General features: G+C 44.8%; 1 pseudogene; it reads right to left on the bottom strand.

The window, feature by feature from the left end:
• Window positions 1–5917: 5917 nt before the first annotated feature.
• On the bottom strand, window positions 5918–16115 carry LOC123487952 (annotated as a pseudogene).
• Between the last annotated feature and the right edge of the window lie 7423 nt (window positions 16116–23538).

Below are 23538 nucleotides of genomic sequence, written 5' to 3'. Positions count from 1 at the left end.
TCCAGACAGAATAGTTCCTGTAGATTCAGACTTACTCATCACCAATCTTTTGTTATGTCTCGTGGGTTTCATAACCACATCTGTATAACAATTCAATAATGATGAGACGGGAGACAGGAATCAGTTCAACCATTTATCTGGAACGTGATCATCTCAATACATACAAACCCCCATGATGCTCTGCGGCACAACCCCAATATACAACAAATACATACATAAGTAAATGGACACGAAACAAAACTCATAGAGGAATTTTAATGTTCAGTTGTAGAAAGTAGGGCCATGGGATAGGGTCAGAAAGGTCAGTATGTTTGATAACTGGTTCCAGAGGTGACATAACAAGCATAAGGTCCATTATAACACAGTGAAGTAGAGGTGGGAGCTAAAAGCAGACATGGACAGTGAGACGGTGTGAGGAGGTCAGGGGTGAAACACTAGATCAGGACAGGTAGAAATGGCAGGGCTGGTTGTGTTCAGTGTGTGTGTCCAGTGTATGTATGTGTGTCCAGTGTGTGTGTGTGTGTGTGTGTGTGTCTAGTGTGTGTGTGTGTGTGTCCTGTGTGTGTGTGTGTTCAGTGTCAGTGTGTGTGTGTGTTCAGTGTGTGAGTGTGTGTGTTTAAAAGTGTGTGTGTGTGTGTGTGTCCTGTGTGTGTTTGTCCAGTGTGTGTGTGTGTTCAGTGTGTGTCCAGTGTGTGTGTGTGTGTGTGTGTGAGAATCCAGTGTGTGTATGTGTGTGTGTGTCCAGTGTGTGTGGATGCGTGTGGATGCGTGTCCAGTGTGTGTGTGTCCAGTGTGTGTGTGTGTCCAGTGTGTGTGTGTCCAGTGTGTGTGTGTCCAGTGTGTGTGTGTCCAGTGTGTGTGTGTGTGTGTGTGTGTCCAGTGTGTGTGTGTGTGTGTGTGTGTCCAGTGTGTGTGTGTGTGTGTGTGTGTGTCCAGTGTGTGTGTGTGTGTGTGTGTGTCCAGTGTGTGTGTGTGTGTGTGTGTGTGTGTGTGTGTGTGTGTGTGTGTGTGTGTGTGTTCAGCGTGTGTGTGTTCAGTGTGTGTGTCCAGTGTTCAGTGTGTGTGTGTGTGTGTGTGTGTGTGTGTGATCAGTGTGTGTGTGTCAATTGTGTTTGTATATCCAGTGTGTGTGTCCAGTGTGTGTGTGTGTGTGTGTGTGTGTGTGTGTCCAGTCTGTGTGTCCAGTGTATGTGTGTGTGTGTGTCCAGTCTGTGTGTCCAGTGTGTGTGTGTGTCCAGTGTGTGTGTGTCCAGCGTATGTGTGTGTGTCAAGTGTGTGTGTGTGTTTGTGTGTGTGTGTCCAGCGTATGTGTGTGTGTCAAGTGTGTGTGTGTGTTTGTGTGTGTCCAGTGTGTGTTTCCAGTGTGTGTGTGTGTGTCCTGTGTGTGTGAGTGTGTGTGTAAGTGTGTTTGTGTGTGTGTGTCCAGTGTCTGTGTGTGTGTCCAGTGTGTGTGAGTGTGTGTGTCCAGTGTGTGTATATGTGTCAAGTGTGTGTGAGTGTGTGTGTGTGTGTGTCCTGTGTGTGTGTGTGTCCAGTGTGTATGTGTGTGGGTCCAGTGTGAGTGTGTGTGTGTGTCCAGCGTATGTGTGTGTGTCCAGTGTGTGTGTCCAGTGTGTGTGTGTGTCCTGTGTGTGTGTGTCCAGTGTGTGTGAGTGTGTGTTTGTCCAGTGTGTGTGTGTGTCCAGTGTGTGTGTGTGTTCAGTGTGTATGTGTGTGTCGTGTGTGTGTGTGTCGTATGTGTGTGTGTCCAGTGTGTATGTGTGTGGGTCCAGTGTGAGTGTGTGTGTGTGTGTGTGTGTGTGTGTGTGTGTGTCCAGCGTGTGTGTGTCCAGTGTGTGTGTCCAGTGTGTGTGTGTGTTTGTGTGTGTCCAGTGTGTGTGTGTGTGTCCAGTGTGTGTGTGTGTGTGTTCGGTGTGTGTGTGTGTTCTGTGTGTGTGTGTCCTGTGTGTGTGTGTGTGTCAGGTGTGTGTGTGTGTGTCCTGTGTGTGTGTGTGTGTCAGGTGTGTGTGTGTGTGTGTGTCAGGTGTATGTGAGTGTGTGTGTCCAGTGTGTGTGAGTGTGTGTGTCCAGTGTGTGTGTGTGTCCTGTGTGTGTGTCCTGTGTGTGTGTGCGTGTCTAGTGTGTGTGTGTGTGTCCAGTGTGTGTGTGTGTGTGTGTCAGGTGTGTGTGTGTGTCCAGTGTATATGTGTGTGTCCTGTGTGTGTGTCCAGTGTGTATGTGTGTGTCCTGTGTGTGTGTGTCCAGTGTGTGTGTGTGTCCAGTGTGTGTGTGTGTGTTTGTCCAATGTGTGTCCAGTGTGTGTGTGTGTGTGTGTGTGATTAGTGTGTGTGTGTCCAGTGTGTGTGTGTGTGTGTGTGTGTGTCCAGTGTGTGCTTGTCCGGTGTGTGTGTGTTCAGTGTGTTTGTTCAGTGTGTGTGTGTGTGTGTGTACAGTGTGTACAGTGTGTGTGTACAGTGTGTGTGTTCAGAATGTGTGTGTGTGTCCAGTGTGTGTGTGTGTGTGTCCAGTTTTTGTGTGTGTCCAATGTGTGTGTGTCCAGTGTGTGTGTTTGTCCAGTGTGTGTGTGTGTCTAGTGTGTGTGTGTGTGTGTGTGTGTGTGTGTGTCAGTGTTACCATGGTTATTATTTACAGGGACACTGAGGAGTCAACACCATAAACCCTAAACCCTGGATAGAGGGCTCAGAGAATGTGGAGTGGAATGTGTTCAGGTGGGTCAGTGTGTCAGAGGAGACTCTGTAGAAGGACAGAGTGCCGGCTGGCCAGTCCAGATACACTCCTACTCTGTGGGAGCTGGAGGAGGGGACGTCTATGGTAGTGGACTTCTTATTGTGCCTGGCAGAGTAACGGTTGTCAAAGCAGATCAGACTCCAGGACTTGTCATTGTCTCCAATCAGACAGTCATTACCCCATCCTCTCCTGCTGATTCCTTTATACGCCACTCCCTATATCAGCCCCTCCCCCACTCCACTCTACCTCCCAGTAACAGCGCCCAGTCAGACCCTCTCTACACAGCACCTGAGGCCAGAACACAAATCTCTCTGGGTGATCAGGATACGGCTGCTCCTCTCTCCTCCATGTCACCTTTCTGTTCTCCTCAGACAGAGAGAGGTCTCTGCTTACTGTGTTTAGGTCCAGTGTGAGATCACAGACATCTGATGGATGAAACCAGACACAATATTAGAAATCATCATCATTCACATTAGAATGTTAACTCACTTTTCACTAATTCATTTTATGTAGATGTTTCTAGGTATCAAAAGGAGACGTTAAGGTAACTTGAGACTTGTTGAATGATCATAAGTTATACTGTATGGTAACACACACACACTGGACACACATACACATCCTGAACACACACACACACATCCTGAACACACACACACTGAACACACACACACACACACACCTTCATGCATGCATGAACACACACACACATTTCTAAAGTAACACAAACACGCCACACACACACACACACACGACACACACATTGTCAAAGCAACTCTTTGTAAACTTTGGTGTCCCTGATTTGTGCTTCTGTAGAACTACAGCTGATATTTAATATGACCAAGTAAGTAATGATGGTGGTCTTTGACTTTGACTTCACTTGAATTAAGACTTATTCTTAGTCATATTCTTCACAGCAGTCAACACTCACATTTTCTAAGTCCAGGTTTCATTGTGTTCTCTCCACCATGTTCCACACTGTAGCGGTAAGCAGAAGAACAGACAGTCATTGAGGGATACACCTGAACTCACACACACACACACACACACACACACACACACACACACACACACACACACACACACACACACACACACACACACACACACACACACACACACACACACACACACACACACACACACACACACACACACACACACACACATTCAGCATATAACTTTGTATAAGCGGTGGTAAGAATGTTTGTCTGTGTGTGTATGTATGTGTCCAGTGTGTGTGTCCAGTGTGTGTGTGTGTCTGTGTGTGTGTGTCCTGTTTGTGTGTGTGTGTGTCCAGTTTGTGTGTGTCCAGTGTGTGTGTGTGTGTGTGTGTCCAGTGTGTGTGTGTCCAGTGTGTGTGTGTGTCCAGTGTGTGTGTCCAGTGTGTGTGTGTCCTGTGTGTGTGTGTGTCCAGTGTGTGTGTGTCCTGTGTGTGTGTGTGTGTGTGTCCAGTGTGTGTGTGTGTCCAGTGTGTGTGTGTGCCAGTTTGTGTGTGTGTCCAGTTTGTGTGTGTGTCCAGTTTGTGTCCAGTGTGTGTGTGTGTGTGTGTTTGTGTGACCAGTGTGTGTGTTTGTCTGTCCAGTGTGTCCAGTGTGTGTGTGCCAGTGTGTTTGTGTGTGTGTGTGTGTGTCCAGTGTGTGTGTGTTTGTCCAGTGTATGTGTGTGTGTCCAGTGTGAGTGTGTGTGTGTGTGTCCAGTGTGTGTGTGTAGTGTTTGTGTGTCCAGTGTGTGTCCAAGTGTGTGTGTGTGTCCAGTGTGTTTGTGTGTGTGTGTCCAGTGTGTGTGTGTCCAGTGGACCCACACACACACACTGGACACACACACAGGACACACACACACACACTGGACACACACACACTGGACACACACACACTGACACACACACACACACACACAGTCTTTATATAACTTAGTCCAAGTGGTGGTCAGAATGTTTGTCTTAACTAGCCTGATAACTCCAACATGTCTGATATGAACATTGACATAAACCCTCTACATACTTGAGTTTCTCCAGTCTGCAGTGTGGATCCTCCAGTCCAGCAGAGAGCAGTCTGACTCCTGAGTCTCCTGGGTGATTGTAGCTCAGGTCCAGCTCTCTCAGGTGTGAGGGGTTTGACTTCAGAGCTGAGACCAGAGAAGCACAGCCTTCCTCTGTGACTAGACAGCCTGACAGCCTGCAAAGAGTCAAATCATATTAAAACCACACTGCTATTCTTTGGTGGTCAAAATAGTGGCAGTATATTTTTTCAACATATTCAGATATATCAGTGTCCTGAAACCTGCCATATCTATTCATAAATTAATGTATCATTATTAGAAATGACAAATTATCAAAGTATTACTTGTAGATAGAAAAATGCATATTACAAATATTTGAGTAGACTGACCAGAGCAGTTTAAAAAGCAGTATCAGTCAAAAGACAGACAGTGAGGTATCAGATTTAGATTGTATTGAGTATACAGTCCACACCATATCTAGTTTGACAGTGAAAATGACATTTTAAATGTGGCTCTATACTCCAACGTTTTGGATTTGAGATCAAGCGTTTCATATGAGGTGACAGTATATAATGTCACCTTTTATTTGAGGGTATTTTAATACATATCTGTTTCACCATTTAGAAATGAAAGCACTTTATGTATATAGTCCCCCTATTTGACGAAGTCATAAGTATTCTAACTAATTCACTTATAGTGTATTAAAGTAGTCAAAAGTTGAGTATTTGGTCCCAAACTCGTTGGTTGCATTTGCAGTTTGTTTTGGTTGTGTTTTGGGTTATGTTTTGTCCAATAGTAACTGAATGGTGGATGATGACTGGAGTAATTTTCTGTCTAAGTGAGTAGATAACATGTTTCTAAACACTACTAACTGAATCCTGATGACGCTATGATTAAGAAAAATCATGAATGAATCATGAATAATAATGAGTGAGAAAGTTACAGAGGCTACAACAAAACATGCTAACCTCTCACCATTAACATCAAATAAAAGGTGACATTCTGTACTGTCGCCTAATATGAAACATTCTATCTCAAATCCAAAATGATGGAGCATAGCACCAAATGTAAAACTGTAAGCTTCACTGTCCAAACACATATGGTGTGGACTATGTGTGCCTGGTAAACACATGTGGATCTGGTGAACAAGTTATCAGTTGTTGACCAACTACAGGAATACTGACCTCAGAGTCTCCAGTTTACAGTGGGGATTCCCCAGTCCAGCAGAGAGCAGCTTCACTCCTGAATCCTTCAGGTCATTGTTACTCAGATCCAGCTCTCCAGGTGTGAGGGGTTTGACTTCAGAGCTGAGACCAGAGAAGCACAGCCTTCCTCTGTGACTAGACAGCGTGACAGCCTGCAAAGAGAAAAATCATATTAAAACCACACTGCTATTCTTTGGTGGTGAAAATAGTGGCAGTATATTTTTTCAACATATTCAGATACATCAGTGTCCTGAAACCTGCCATATCTGTTCATAAATGAATGAATGTTTCATTATTAGAAATGACAAATTATCAAAGTATTGCTCGTCGATAGAAACATTTATAGTACAAATATTTGAGTAGACTGACCAGAGCAGTTTAAAAAGCAGTATCAGTCAAAAGAAAGACAGTGAGGTATCAGATTTAGATTGTATTGAGTATACAGTCCACACCATATCTATTTTGACAGTGAAGCTAACATTTTAAATGTGGCTCTATACTCCAACATTTTGGATTTGAGATCAAATTGTTTCATATGAGGTGACAGTATATAATGTCACCTTTTATTTGAGGGTATTTTAATACATATCTGTTTCACCATTTAGAAATGAAAGCACTTTATGTATCTAGTCCCCCACTTTGGAAGAAGTCAAACGTATTCTGACCATTTCACTTACAGTGTATTAAAGTATTCAAAAGTTTAGTATTTGGTCCCAAACTCGTTGGTTGCATTTAAAGTTTGTTTTGGTTGTGTTTTGGGTTATGTTTTGTCCAATAGTAACTGAATGGTGGATGATGACTGGAGTAATTTTCTGTCTAAGTGAGTAGATAACATGTTTCTAAACATTACTAAATTAATCCTGATGATGCCATGATTAAGAAAAATCATGAATGAATTATGAATAATAATGAGTGAGAAAGTTACAGAGGCTACAACAAAACATGCTAACCTCTCACCATTACCAATAACAGAGGGGGTATGATCCTTGTTCCTCAGTAACTTTCTCATTCATCATCATTCACGATTCATTAATGATTATTCATAATCATGGTAGCGTCCACATGAATGTAGAAGTGTTCAGAAACATATTCTATTCTTACTGACAATACAAGTGAAGTGACTCCAAAATGACAAGACATTATTCACCATTCAGTTTCTTTTGGGAAAAACATCATCCAAAAACACAACCAAGACAAACTGCAAATGTATTCAACAAGTTTGTAGAATCACAAGCTTTATGTAATCACTGCAGGTAAGGAATATGGGACCAAATACTAAACTTATGACTACTTTAATACAATATAAGTGAATTTGTCCAAATTATTATGACTTTTTCAAATAGGAGCACTAGACAAATAAAGTGATTTCATTTCTAAACAGTAACACAGATATGTATGAAAATATCCTCAAACAAAAGGTGACATTATATACTGTTGCCTAATATGAAACATTCTATCTGAAATCCAAAATGCTGGAGCATAGCACCAAATGTAAAACTGTAAGCTTCACTGTCCAAACACATATGGTGTGGACTATGTGTGCCTGGTAAACACATGTGGATCTGGTGAACAGTTATCACTTGTTGACCAACTACAGGAATACTGACCTCAGAGTCTCCAGTTTACAGTGGGGATTCTCCAGTCCAGCAGAGATCAGCGTCACTCCTGAATCCTTCAGGTCATTGTAGCTCAGATCCAGCTCTCTCAGGTGTTGTGACACTCTGGCTCCACGGACCTTGATATTTGGAGCCAGGGTTGTTTAGTTTCATTGTTTGGGTGTATTTCTATGTTGGGGATTTCTGGTTGTGCATTTTCTATGTTTGGTTAATTGTTCTTGATTAGTCGTATGACTCCCAATCGGAGGTAACGAGTGTCAGCTGTCGGCTCGTTATCTCTGATTGGGAGCCATATTTATACTGTGTGAGTTCACTTTGTGTTGTGGGTTATTGTTTCTTTGTTGCTGTTAGTAGTATTCAGTATAGAACTTCACAGATCGGTCATTTGTTGTTTTCTTCGTGGTTGCTTTAAGTTAATAAAGTCATCATGTTCACTCGCAACGCTGCGCATTGGTCTCCTCCTTCAGACGATCGTGACAGAATAACCCACCAAAAAGGACCAAGCAGCGCGTCCAGGAGCAAGGGGTCTGGACACAGGAGTTATGGATGCCTCCTAAGGACTTTTGGACATGGGAGGAGATTCGGGCTGGAAAGGGTCCTTGGGCACAACCGGAGGAACATCATCGCCCTCGTGAAGAGCTGGAGGCAGCTGCAGCCGAGAGGAGGTGGTCTGAGGAGGAATATCACCGCCTCGTGAAGAGCTGGAGGCAGCTGCAGCCAGAGGAGGTGGTGTGAAGAGGAAGCGCGGAGTCGAGGCTGGAAGCCAGTGGTTACTCCCCAAAAAATTTTTTCGGGGGGGCACATGGTTTGGCGCCTGGGCAGCAGGAGGCTGCCACAGGAGAAAAGGAGAGAAGGCTATTGGATTACGGGAGCCATTGGCGAAGTAGAGGAGGGAAGTTGTTGTGGCACGGCATGAGAGACTGAAGTGTGTTCCCAGTCTGGTCCGGTCCGTTCTTGATCCCCAGTTAAGGCCAGTGGTGGGTGTTCCCTGACGGTCCGGCCTGTTCCTACTCCACGCACCAGGTCCACGATGTAGCGTCGCCAGCCGGCCTGAACTGGCCGTCTGCCCAACGGCGCCCTGAACTGCCCGTCTGCCCAACGCCGCCTGAACTGCCCGTCTGCCCAACGCCGTCTGAACTGCCCGTCTGCCCAACGGCGCCTGAACTGCCCGGCTGCCCAACGCCGTCTGAACTGCCCGTCTGCCCAACGCCGTCCTGAACTGCCCGTCTGCCCAACGCCGTCTGAACTGTCCGTCTGCCCAACGCTCGTCTGGAACTGCCCGTCTGCCACGAGCCTTCAGAGCCGTCCGCCAGACCGGAGCCGCTGAGAGCTCTCCGCCAGACAGGATCAGCCAGAGCCTTCCGCCAGACAGGATCAGCCAGAGCCTTCCGCCAGACAGGATCGGCCAGAGCCTTCCGCCAGCCATGAGCAGCCAGACCCAATCAGCCAGCCATGAGCAGCCAGATCCGCCAGCCAGCTATGAGCAGCCAGATCCGTCAGCCAGCCATGAGCAGCCAGATCCGTCAGCCAGCCATGAGCAGCCAGATCCGTCAGCCAGCCATGAGCAGCCAGATCCGTCCAGCCAGCCATGAGCAACCAGATCCGTCAGCCAGCCATGAGCAGCCAGATCCGTCAGCCAGCCACGAGCAGCCAGATCCGTCGGCCAGCCATGAGCAGCCAGATCCGTCAGCCAGCCACGAGCAGCCAGATCCGTCAGCCAGCCATGAGCAGCCAGATCCGTCAGCCAGCCATGAGCAGCCAGAGCCGTCCTGCCAGGAGTCTGCCAGAGCCGTCCAGCCAGGATCCGCCAGAGCTGTCCAGCCAGGATCCGCCAGAACCGTCTAGCCAGGATCCGCCAGAGCCGTCCAGCCAGGATCCGCCAGAGCCGTCCAGCAAGGATCCGCCAGAGCCGTCCAGCCAGGATCCGCCAGAGCCGGTCCAGCCAGGATCCGCCAGAGCCGTCACAGCCAGGATCCGCCAGAGCCGTCCAGCCTGGATCCGCCAGAGCCGTCCCGCCAGGATCCGCCAGAGCCGTCCCGCCAGGATCCGCCAGAGCCGTCCCGCCAGGATCCGCCAGAGCCAGCCAGCCAGGGATCCGCCATCTAATCAGTACTGCCCCTTTAGTCCGGTACTGCCCCGTAGTCCGGTGCCGCCCCTTATATCCAGTGGGGTTTAGTTGGGGGGTGGTCGTGAGGAAGGGGAATACTGAAGCGGATAGTGACTAAGGTGGGGTGGGGACCACGACCTGGGCCAGAGCCGCCACCAGGGACAGACGCCCACCCAGACCCTCCCGAGACTGGAGTGCTGAGTGCGCCCGGAGGTCGCACCTTTAGGGGGTAATGTGACACTCTGGCTCCACGGACCTTGATATTTGAGCCAGGGTTGTTTAGTTTCATTGTTTGGGTGTATTTCTATGTTGGGGATTTCTGGTTGTGCATTTTCTATGTTTGGTTAATTGTTCTTGATTAGTCGTATGACTCCCAATCGGAGGTAACGAGTGTCAGCTGTCGGCTCGTTATCTCTGATTGGGAGCCATATTTATACTGTGTGAGTTCACTTTGTGTTGTGGGTTATTGTTTCTTTGTTGCTGTTAGTAGTATTCAGTATAGAACTTCACGGATCGTCATTTGTTGTTTTCTTCGTGGTTGCTTTAAGTTAATAAAGTCATCATGTTCACTGCAACGCAGCGCATTGGTCTCCTCCTTCAGACGATCGTGACAGGTGTGAGGGTTTGACTTCAGAGCTGAGACCAGAGAGCACATCCTTCCTCTGTGACTAGACAGCCTGACAGCCTGCAAAGAGTAAAATCATATTAAAACCACACTGCTATTCTTTGGGTGAAAATAGTGGCAGTATATTTTTTCAGATACATTTTCAGATATATCAGTGTCCTGAAACCTGCCATATATATTCATAAATGAATGTATCATTATTAGAAATTATCATAATATTGCTTGTAGAGAGAAAAATGTATAGTATGAATATTTGAGTAGACTGACCAGAGCAGTTTAAAAAGCAGTATCAGTCAAAAGACAGACAGTGAGGTATCAGATTTAGATTGTATTGAGTATACAGTCCACACCATATCTATTTTGACAGTGAAGCTAACATTTTAAATGTGGCTCTATACTCCAGCATTTTGGATTTGAGATCAAATGTTTCATATGAGGTGACAGTATATAATGTCACCTTTTATTTGAGGGTATTTTAATACATATCTGTTTCAACATTTAGAAATGAAAGCACTTTATGTATCTAGTCCCCCTATTTGAAGAAGTCATAAGTATTCTGACCAATTCACTTATAGTGTATTAAAGTAGTCAAAAGTTGAGTATTTGGTTGTAAACTCGTTGGTTTTATTTGCAGTTTGTTTTGGGTTATGTTTTGCCCGATAGTAACTGAATGGTGGATGATGACTGGAGTAATTTTCTGTCTAAGTGAGTAGATAACAGGTTTCTGTAGCTGTGCCACTAGAGATCCTGGTTCTAATCCAGGCTCTGTCGTGGCCGCCACGACCGGGAGACCCATGGGCGGCGCACAATTGACCCAGCGTCGTCCAGGGTAGGGGAGGGAATGGCCGGCAGGGATGTAGTTTGGTTGGTAGAGCATGGCGTTTGCAACGCTAGGGTTGTGGGTTCGATTCCCACGGGGGGCCAGTATGAAAAAATAAAATAAAAAATAATGTATGCACTCACTAACTGTAAGTCGCTCTGGATAAGAGCGTCTGCTAAATGACTAAAATGTAAATGTTTCTAAACACTACTAAATGAATCCTGATAATGCCATGATTAATAAAAATCATGAATGAATCATGAATAATAATGAGTGAGAAAGTTACAGAGGCTACAACAAAACATGCTAACCTCTCACCATTACCAATAACAGAGGGGGTATGATCCTTGTTCCTCTGTAACTTTCTCATTCATCATCATTCACGATTCATTCATGATTATTCATAATCATGGTAGCATCCACATGAATGTAGAAGTGTTCAGAAACATCTTCTATTCTTACTGACAATACAAGTGAAGTGACTCCAAAATGACAGGACATTATTCACCATTCAGTTTCTATTGGGAAAAACATAATCCAAAACACAACCAAAACAAACTGCAAATGTATTCAACAAGTTTGTAGAATCACAAGCTTGATATAATCACTGCAGGTAAGGAATATGGGACCAAATACTAAACTTATGACTAAATGAATTTGTCCAAATAATTCGACTTCTTCAAATGGGAGAACTAGACACATAAAATGCTTTCCTATCTAAACGGTAAAACAGACATGTCCTCTGTAGCTCAGCTGGTAGAGCACGGCGCTTGTAACGCCAAGGTAGTGGGTTCGATCCCCGGGACCACCCATACACAAAAAAAAAAATATGTATGCACGCACGACTGTAAGTCGCTTTGGATAAAAGCGTCTGCTAAATGGCATATTATTATTAAAAACCTAAAATAAAAGGTGACATTCTGTACTGTTGCCTAATATGAAACATTATATCTCAAATCCAAAATGCTGGAGCATAGCACCAAATGTAAAACTGTAAGCTTCACTGTCCAAACACATATGGTGTGGACTATGTGTGCCTGGTAAACACATGTGGATCTGGTGAACAGTTATCACTTGTTGACCAACTACAGGAATAGTGACCTCAGAGTCTCCAGTTTACAGTGGGGATTCCCCAGTCCAGCAGAGAGCAGCTTCACTCCTGAATCCTTCAGGTCATTGTTACTCAGGTCCAGCTCTCTCAGGTGTGAGGGGGTTTGACTTCAGAGCTGAGACCAGAGAAGCACAGCCTTCCTCTGTGACTAGACAGCCTGACAGCCTGCAAAGAGTCAAATCATATTAAAATCACACTGCTATTCTTTGGTGGTGAAAATAGTGGCAGTATATTTTTTTCAACATATTCAGATATATCACTGTCCTGAACCCTGCCATATCTATTCATAAATTAATGTATCATTATTAGAAATGACAAATTATCAAAGTATTGCTTGTAGATATAAAAATATATAGTACAAATATTTGAGTAGACTGACCAGAGCAGTTTAAAAAGCAGTATCAGTCAAAAGACAGACAGTGAGGTATCAGATTTAGATTGTATTGAGTATACAGTCCACACCATATCTAGTTTGACAGTGAAGCTAACATTTTAAATGTGGCTCTGTACTCCAGCATTTTGGATTTGAGATCAAATGTTTCATATGAGGTGACAGTATATAATGTAACCTTTTATTTGAGGGTATTTTAATACATATATGTTTCACTGTTTAGAAATGAAAGCACTTTATGTATCTAGTCCCCCTATTTCAAGAAGTCATAAGTATACTGACCAATTCACTTATAGTGTATTAAAGTAGTCAAAAGTTGAGTATTTGGTCTCAAACTCATTGGTTACATTTGCAGTTTGTTTTGGTTGTGTTTTGGGTTATGTTTTGCCCGATAGTAACTGAATGGTGGATGATGACTGGAGTAATTTTCTGTCTAAGTGAGTAGATAACATGTTTCTAAACACTACTAAATTAATCCTGATGATCCCATGATTAAGACAAATCATGAATGAATCATGAATAATAATGAGTGAGAAAGTTACAGAGGCTACAACAAAACATGCTAACCTCTCACCATTACCAATAACAGAGGGGTATGATCCTTGTTCCTCTGTAACTTTCTCATTCATCATCATTCACGATTCATTCATGATTATTCATAATCATGGTAGCATCCACATGAATGTAGAAGTGTTCAGAAACATCTTCTATTCTTACTGACAATACAAGTGAAGTGACTCCAAAATGACAGGACATTATTCACCATTCAGATTCTATTGGGAAAAACATCATCCAAAAACACAACCAAGACAAACTGCAAATGCATTCAACAAGTTTGTAGAATCACAAGCTTGATATAATCACTGCAGGTAAGGAATATGCGACCAAATACTAAACGTTGGACTAAATGAATTTGTCCAAATACTTATGACTTTTTCAAATGGGAGAACTAGATACATTAAGTGCTTTCATTTCTAAACAGTAAAACAGGTATGTATGAATACCCTCAAATAAAAGGTGACATTCTGTAATGTCACCTAATATGAAACATTTTATCTCAATTCCAAAATGCTGGAGTATAGAACCAAATTTAGAACTGTAAGCTTCAATGTCCAAACACATATGGTGTGGACTATGTGTGCCTGGTAAACACATGTGGATCTGGTGAACAGTTATCACTTGTTGACCAAATACAGGGAATACTGACCTCAGAGTCTTCAGTTTACAGTGGGGATTCCCCAGTCCAGCAGAGAGCAGCTTCACTCCTGAATCCTTCAGGTCATTGTTACTCAGATCCAGCTCTCTCAGGTTTGAGGGGTTTGAACTGAGAGCTGAGGCCAACACTTCACAGGATGTGTCTGTGAGTTTACAGCCAGTGAGTCTGTCAACAGAGTAAATACCATGAGGGACAGGTTGTATTAAAATGTTACATTTAGCTTTTCCTGCTTACACTGTTACCCCTGCACTAATAATGTGAACACTGTGTATAGATGTCTCAATGCTACAACTTTTCTGATCCGTTTGTATTACAGTTTGTTTAAGACTTTTCAGCTGATAGAAAGTTTAGTCAGCCAATGAAAATATTGTTGTTCTTACCTACAGTAAAGTTTGGTCTGAGGGATAGTCACATGAGTACTTACAGAGCCAGTCAGCCAATAGAAATGCTGCTGTAACTACAATGTATTTTGCTGTGGGATATTTCCATGAATACTTACAGAGCTTTCCTGCAGCCTCTCACAGCTGGGAGCAGTCTCCCACGACCCTCCTCTGATGTCTTGTATACCTTCGGTCAAACACATCCAGAACCTCCTCTGATATCTGCAGCATGTAGGCCAGCGCTGAGCAGTGAGAAAGTGTGAGGTTTTTGGATCTCTTCTCTGACCTCAAGTACGCTTGGATTTCCTCCTGTACTGAATGGTCTTTCATCTCTATCAGACAGTGGAAGAGATTGATGCACCTCTCAGGGGAGATGTTCTTCCTCTGCATCACCTTAAGGGATCGGATTGTTTTCTGGACGCTGTCTGGACTGCTTTCTGTCTGTGTCACCAGACCTCGTAGGAGTTTCTGATTGGACTCCAGTGACATGCCATGAAGGAAGCGGACAAAGAGGTCCAGGTGTCCGTTCTTGCTCTCCAAGGCTTTATCCACGGTACTCTTCAGCAGCTCATGCAAGGTTAGCTCTTCAGATGCAGCTCTAGACTTTCTCTTGAGGAAGGGCTTCAGTGCATCCATGTTCTTGGTTGTGTAACAATGGTACATGTAGACAGCTGAGAGAAACTCCTGAATGCTCAGATGAACAAAGCAGTACACCACTCTCTGAAATAACACAGACTCTTCTTTAAAGATTTGTGTGCACACTCCTGAGTACACTGAGGCTTCTTTGACATCAATGCCACACTCTTTCAGGTCTTCTTCATAGAACATGAGATTACCCTTCTCCAGATTTTCAAACGCCAGCTTCCCCAGCTTCAGAAGAACTTCCTTATCTGACTCCATGAGCTCCTCTTGATCCATCTCATCTCTTCCATGATATTTCTGGTTCTTCAGGCTGGTCTGAATGAGCAGGAAGTGTATGGACATCTCAGTCAGAGTCGTGGGCATCTCTCTCCTCTTGTCTGTACTCAACATGTGCTCAAGGACTATTGCAGAAATCCAACAGAACACTGGCATGTGGCACATGATGTGGAGGCTCCTTGATGTCTTTATGTGTGAGATGATTCTGCTGGCCAGGTCCTCATCACTGAATCTCTTCCTGAAGAACTCCTCCTTCTGTGGGTCATTGAACCCTCGTACCTCTGTCACCTGGTCAACACACTTAGGGGGGATATGATTGCTTGCTGCTGGTCGGGAGGTTATCCATAGGAGAGCAGAGGGAAGCAGATTCCCCTTGATGAGGTTTGTCAGCAGAACATCGACAGACGATGTCTGGGAGACATCAGACACCGTTTCATTGTGCTGGAAATCCAATGGAAGTCTGCTTTCATCCAAACCATCAAAGATGAACATAGCTTTACAGGCAGTGAGTTTCTTTGCATTGCCTATGTCTAGTTCTGGGTGGAAGCCATTTAAAAGTCTGAGAAGACTGTACTGGAGATCTTTAATCAAGTTCAGCTCCCGGAAAGGAAGCACAAATATGATATCCACATCTTGGTTCGCCTTCTCTTCAGCCCAGTCTAGGATGAACTTCTGCACAGAGACTGTTTTTCCGATGCCAGCGATGCCCTTCGTCAGCACAGTTCTGATGCTTTTCTCTTGGCCTGGTAAGGGTTTAAATATGTCATTGCAGTGGATTGCTGTGTCATGTGAGGTTGGCGTCCTGGATGCTGTCTCTAGCTGCCACACCTCATGTTCATTGTTAACCCCTTCACTCTCTCCCTCTGTGATGTAGAGCTCTGTGTAAATCCTGTTGAGGGGAGTTTGGTTCCCTGCTTTTTCCATGCCTTCTATCACACATGCATACCTCCTTTTCAGACTGTCTTTATGGTTTACTATAGCTCCCTGCAGGCTGTCATCCACTACAAGGGAAGAGGAAAAATCATGTGTATCAGAAACATTAATTGACAGGATGAAAAGTGGGCCTTCCACAACTACAGTAACTTCTATTATCTCATAATATTGTAGTTAACTACTGTAAATCATATTAAGGTATTGACTTGGCCCACGGTGCAAGTGGTCTTACTGTTTTCAGAGCCTCGTGTTTTCTTGGGTTGACTCAGGTGCTGTAGTACAGGACGTGTTCTGGATCTCTTTCTACACTGAGGACAGTCATAGTCTCCTGAAGGAGCAGGTTTCTCCCAGTATCTGGTGATGCACTGTCTGCAGAACCTGTGTCCACAGGTGATAGAGACTGGATCCCTCAGCACCTGCTGACACACTGCACGCCTGGACTGATCCTCTGGCAGAGTAGACCTTCCACTACAGAGGTAAAGGAGAGAGAGAGAGATTGTAGATGTTAATACTGATTCTCTAACAGAGTAGACCTTCCACTACAGAGATAAAGGAGAGAGAGAGATTTGTAGATGTTAATACTGTCCCTCTGGCAGAGTAGACCTTCCACTACAGAGATAAAGGAGAGAAAGATTGTAGATGTTAATACTGATCCTCTAACAGAGTAGACCATCCACTACAGAGATAAAGGAGAGAGAGATTGTAGATGTTAATACTGTTCATAGACAGACAGCTGGGAACAGAATACTCTGCTCTCTGAGTGGTAGTAGCCTCTGGAATAGATAACATGTCCACAGTGGTATTACTAAACTATATGAACTCAGAAGGTTGTAGAAACATGTCCACAGTGGTATTACTAAACTATATGAACTCAGAAGGGTGTAGAAACATGTCCACAGTGGTATTATTAAACTATATGAACTCAGATAGTAGAAACATGTCCACAGTGGTATTACTAAACTATATGAACTCATAAGGTTGTAGAAACATGTCCACAGTGGTATTACTAAACTATATGAACTCAGAAGGTTGTAGAAACATGTCCACAGTTTTATTACTAAACTATATAAACTCAGGTAGTAGAAACATGTCCACAGTGGTATTACTAAACTATATGAACTCAGAAGGTTGTAGAAACATGTCCACAGTGGTATTACTAAACTATATGAACTCAGGTAGTAGAAACATGTCCACAGTGGTATTACTAAACTATATGAACTCAGGTAGTAGAAACATGTCCACAGTGGTATTACTAAACTATATGAACCCAGGTAGTAGAAACATGTCCACAAGTGGTATTACTAAAATATCCTACAGACACCCGACAAGTCCCAAATCCCCGTCATTCGCATGAGGAAGAGACGGAGATATCGTGGACGTAGGTCGGGGTGCCTTGTAAGGATCAGACGGCGAGCGAGTAAACTGCCTCTGCCATCAATCCTATTAGCCAGTCTTCAATCATTAGAGAACAAATTGGATGACCTAAGATTACGGTTATCCTACCAACGGGACATTAAAAACTGTAATATCTTATGTTTCAACGAGTCGTGGCTGAACGACGACATGGACAACATACAGCTAGCGGGCTATACGCTACATCGGCAGGATAGAACGGCTGACTCCGGTAAGACAAGGGGTGGCGGTCTGTGTATATTTGTAGACAACAGCTGGTGAACAAAATCAAATACTAAGGAAGTCTCGAGGTTTTGCTCGCCTGAGGTAGAGTATCTTATGATAAGCTGTAGACCACACTATTTACCAAGAGAGTTTTCATCTATATTTTTCATAGCTGTCTATTTACCACCACAAACCAATGCTGGCATTAAGATTGCACTGAATGAGCTGTATAAGGCCATAAGTGAACAGGAAAACACTCATCCAGAGGCAGCGCTCCTAGTGGCCGGGGACTTTAATGCAGGGAAACTTAAATCCGTTCTACCTAATTTCTACCAGCATGTTAAATGTGCAACCAGAGGAAAAAATACTCTAGACCACCTTTACTCCACACACAGAGACGCATACAAAGACCTCCCTCGCCCTCCATTTGGCAAATCTGACCATAACTTTATCCTCCTGATTCCTGCTTATAAGCAAAAACTAAAGCAGGAAGCACCAGTGACTCGGTCAATAAAGAAGTGGTCAGATAACGCAGATGCTAAGCTACAGGACTGTTTTGCTAGCACAGACTGGAACATGTTCCGGGGATTCTTCAGATAGCATTGAGGGAGTACACCACATCAGTCACTGGCTTCATCAATAAGTGCATCGATGAAGTTGTCCCCACAGTGACCGTACGTACATACCCCCTACCAGAAGCCATGGATTACAGGCAACATCCGCACTGAGCTAAAGGGTAGAGCTGCAGCTTTCAAGGAGCGGGACTCTAACCCGGACGCTTATAAGAAATCCCGCTATGCCCTCCGACGAACCATCAAACAGACAAAGCACAGCCACGAGCTGCCCAGTGACACAAGACTTCCAGACGAGCTAAACCACTTCTATGCTCGCTCGAGGCAAGCAACACTGAAGCATGCATGAGAGCACCAGCTGTTCCGGATGACTATGTGATCACGCTCTCCGTAGCCGATGTGAGTAAGACTTTTAAGCAGGTCAACATTCACAAGGCCACAGGGCCAGACGGATTACCAGGACGTGTACTCCGAGCATGTGCTGACCAACTGGCTGTCTTGTTTTGTACGCTTTGTACAAAATAATAAAATGCAGGACGACAGGATATTTATAAACGTAGCTCTTTATTAACTAGCTATAACATGCATGTCCATGTGTCTCTGGCCATGATCATCTTAGAATGACCTCACCACCTGGGTGGTCTTAACCAATCATTGCACAGTATGATGCATCCAATTACAATTCAGTATGGTGACACATATGAATATTACATCCCCCCTTCTTTTAAAAAAGAAAGAAAAATATGTGGAACAATAAAGCGTTTCTTTTGAATATATGCTCTGTAGTTTGAACTCGAGGTAAGTAACCATTTAAACTGCACCAACTGCATCAACATAACAGACAAACAATGATTCAGCATATTGTTATTTTTAGAACAAATATTTCTCAGCAACTCAGCTTTTCACTGTAGCAATGACATCTCAACATATCAAACAAATACAATACCAAAGCATTTCAAGTTAACTTTCAATAACAAGTTTACAGTCTGGAAACTCTTTTAGGGCAGCGATCCGCCTACACCCTTTGACATTTCACAGGTCTAGGACAGCTCTAGGCTTGACCTCTCTTCCTGACCTTGTGTGATATGAAGCTGAGCATGCTTCTGTGTCAGTCAACAGTTCTTGTGGTGTTGCAGGTAAGTATGGTGTATGTTGTGTTGTGTCTGTGTTTAGTCCATCCCGTTCTCTTTCAGGGGAACAGTTCATCTCGTCAGTGTGTTGTTCTTTTGTGTTCAGTAGGTGACGACGATGCGGCGGTACACCGCTCCTTCTGCGGTGCGAACGTGATATGAACGTTCAGTGTCAGCTGGTTGGATGACGACTGCTGGCTTCCAGTAGCCATGCTCCTGGATTCTAACTGACTCTCCGTCGTTCAGTGGTGGCAGTGGTCTGGCTGACCTGTCGTAGTATCGCTTTTGCTGTTGCTGTCTCTGTGCACGTTTTGCATGCACTTCCTTGTAGCTGACGACCTCAGGTTGCAGCTGCTGGTTGGTGCTGGGGAGGATTGAGCGAAGTCTGCGGCTCATCAACAGCTGGGCTGGTGATTTGAAGTTGTCAACTGAGTGTTGCGGTATTCAAGGAGACTGAGGTAGGGTCTCTCTTGTCTGCTTTTGCTTTGTCCATGAGTGATTTAGCGATCTGCACAGATTTTTCAGCAAGGCCATTACTTTGAGGGTAATGTGGGCTTGTGGTGACGTGTGTGAACTCCCATGCTTTTGTGAAGGATTCAAACTCATTTGATTTGTAACAGGGCCCATTGTCAGATATTAAAGTCTCTACAATGCCATGCCTGGCAAAGGCTGCTTTCAGCTTGTGTATCACAGCTGCAGATGTGGTGCTGTGAAGCTTGTCGAGTTCGAAGTATCTGCTGTAGTAGTCCACTGTTATAATGTAGTCCCTCGTTGTTCCACGTGAACAGATCGGTTGCCACGACCTGCCAGGGTCGGTCTGGGATACGGTGAGGTAACATTGGCTCTTTGGTGTTCGAGGGGCGTCGTTCAAGACAGGTGGGGCATTTACCAACCATGTCCTCTATTTGTTTGCACATTCCGGGCCAAAACAAAATGTCCCGTGCTCTCTGTTTGCACTTTTCCATGCCCATGTGTCCAGCATGGATCTTTGTCAAAATCTCTTCTCTGAGACTGGTAGGAATGATGATTTTCTCTCCTTTGAAAATGATTCCGTTGATCTGTGATAGTTCGTCACGATGGTTCCAGAACTCTGAGACGCTCTGAGGGCATTTTCTCCTCTCCTCAGGCCATCCTGACTGTATGACTTTCCTCAGCTGTGTGAGTTGTGTGTCTTTTTCTGTTTCTGCTCGGATCTCCTTCAGTTTTGTGTCACTAACTGGTAAGTTGCTGTACACAGTGTGCACCTGCATGTCCATGCCTTCACTGAGGCTGCTGTCCTTGTAGGTAAGAAACTTCCTGAGAGTGTGTCTGCGACAGGGATGTCTTTGCCTGGACGGTGAGTGATTGTGAAGTCGTATTTTTGTAGTTGAAGGATCATTCTCTGTAGCCTTGGCGGGGCTGCGGCTAACGGTTTCCTCATGATTGACTCGAGGGGGCTTGTGGTCTGATTCCACAATGACTTGTCGTCCATAGACATACTGATGGAAACGCTTACATCCGAACAGAATGGCGTACAGCTCCTTTTCGATTTGAGCGTAGTTGATTTCACAGTCTGTGAGAGATTTGGAAGCGTAGCCGATGGGTTTCCTTCTTGCAGTAGCACTGCCCCTAGTCCATACTTTGACGCGTCCACCTGGAGTCTGAGCTCTTTGTTGGGGTCGTAGTAGGCAAGGATTGGTCCTGGTTCTCTCGTGATCAAGTCTTTCACTTTCTGGAAAGCGATGTCGTGTTGGTTGTCCCAGAGGAACTCACTGGACTGCTTTAGCAGCTGACGCAGGGGTGCATTAGCATTGGAGAGGCTGGGTGCGAACTTGGCTAAGTAGTTGACCATGCCAAGCACTGTTTCCAGCTCTGCGCGGTTCTTTGGTAGCTCCATTTCCTTTATGGCTGAGATCTTCTGCGGATCTGGCTTGATTCCATTCGCTGTGAGAAGATGCCCGAAGTAGCTGACCTCTGTAGCGCCGACTGTGCTCTTCTCGGGGTTGAGCCGGACTCCTCTCTCGCGGGACCTTTGCAGCATCGCGCTGAGGTTTCTGTCGTGTTCCTCTTTGGTTCGACCATAGACAAGGATGTCGTCCACATTTGCCACGACTCCGTCGAGGCCTTCGTACACCTCGTCGATCTTTCGCTGAAACTCGTCTTGGGCTGAGATAATCCCAAAAGGCAGGCGACGGAACCTGTAGCGTCCAAACGGTGTGTTGAACGTTGTGAGCTTAGATGACTCTTCTGTGAGCTTGATAGCCCAGTAGCCTGATCTGGCGTCCATGACACTGAAGTAGCGTGCGCCCCGCTAGCTTGTGTGTGATGCCATCTAGCGTCGGTAAGGGGTAATGGGGGCGTTTGATAGCCTTGTTCAAGTCTCTTGGGTCGAGACATACTCTGAGCTTGCCTGTCCGTGGTTTCTCCACCACCACTAACGCGTTGACCCAATCCGTCGGTTCTGTAACCTTGGTGACGATGTCAGACTGCTCCATGCTCTCCAACTCTTTCTTCAGACGGGCGCGGAGAGCAAGTGGAATCTTTCTCGGTGGGTAGATCACAGGGGTTGCGTCTGGGTTAAGGTGAATGGTACATTCTCCTGGGAATAGTCCTATTCCTGTAAAAACATCAGCAAACTCCTCCATGACATTCTCTATCTCTACTGGTGCTGTCACTGATAAAACTAGCTTGATAAGGTCCATGTCTAAACATGCTTTAAGACCCTAGCACTGCAGGTGCTCGAGTGTCAACAACGTAAAAGTCCAACATCATGTCCCTTTCCTTGTATTTGCATTTGAAAGTGCATGTGCCTTTTACTGGGAGCTGTTCACCACCATAACCAGTCAGTCTGCGCGTGGTGGGCTGTAGCTCACACTCAGATGTCAAGCTTCTGTACTTACTCAGAGGAATAATGTTTACTTGTGCACCAGTGTCTAGTTTGAATTTTAGCTCTGTGCCTTGTCTTCCTATCTCAATGTCAGCAAAGGCTTGCTCTGTCTCTGATATCTGACTTTTCTGTGTCACTGAATCAATAAACAGTTCATCAGCATTTGACTCTTTGATTGACATTTCATCTTCACTCACTGTATGTACTGTTTTTCCACGGTAAACTCTGCACACTTTTGCAAAAGTGATTCCATTTTCCACATTTAGTACACTGTTTGCCTTTAGCTGGGCAATTCCCCTGTTCGCCATGCACTTTGTATCCACAATATCCACATGTTTTGGGGCGTTTGGAGTCTGTGTCGCTCTGTTTTGGAGTTCTGTCTGTCTCCGTTCTGAAACATGCTCTCTGGGCACTGGAGGTGTGCTTTGATGTCTGCCTGACTGCGTGCACTGCTTGTTCACGTGATGCGCTCATGCTGCCGCCTGAAATGGTTTTCATCTGAACCTGTGCTAGCTCGTGAGATCTGGCTATGTCGATAGCTTTGTCCAGCGTTAACTCTGATCCAACATTCAAAAGTTTCTCTCTACTCGCGGTGATTGTATTCCAAATACAATACGGTCCCTGACCATCTCATCCTTGTTTGCATAATCACAGTCTTTCACAAGCAGACGCAGCTCAGTGACAAACTGTTCAAACGATTCACTAGCGCCTTGTACTTTCTCATGGAATTTGTACCTAGCGAAAATTGTATTGGTCTTTGGCAAAACATATGCTTCAAAACGATCGTAGTATGTTTTCAGTACCTTTGATTCAGCCTCGGTAAGTGTCCATGTGTTGTAAATGTCTCTCCCTTTTTCACCGATCCAGAGGAGCAGGTAGCTGCACTTTTCCTCTTCTCCTCTTTCCTTCAGAGGACCCGTGAACATCAGCTCCACATGCTGTTTGAACTTACGCCATGCATCGGGTAGATTTGTAGACCCCCAATCCATTCGAGGTGAAGGAACTCCAGCAAAATCCATCTTTTAGTCCTTTTACTCTGACACCATGTCTTGTTTTGTACGCTTTGTACAAAATAATAAAATGCAGGACGACAGGATATTTATAAACGTAGCTCTTTATTAACTAGCTATAACGTGCATGTCCATGTGTCTCTGGCCATGATCATCTTAGAATGACCTCACCACCTGGGTGGTCTTAACCAATCATTGCACAGTATGATGCATCCAATTACAATTCAGTATGGTGACACATATGAATATTACACTGGCAAGTGTCTTCACTGACATTTTCAACATGTCCCTTACTG

Source organism: Coregonus clupeaformis, unplaced genomic scaffold, assembly GCF_020615455.1.
Source record: "Coregonus clupeaformis isolate EN_2021a unplaced genomic scaffold, ASM2061545v1 scaf1928, whole genome shotgun sequence".
Lineage (NCBI taxonomy): Eukaryota > Metazoa > Chordata > Actinopteri > Salmoniformes > Salmonidae > Coregonus > Coregonus clupeaformis.
This window is presented reverse-complemented; position numbering and strand designations above follow the sequence as displayed.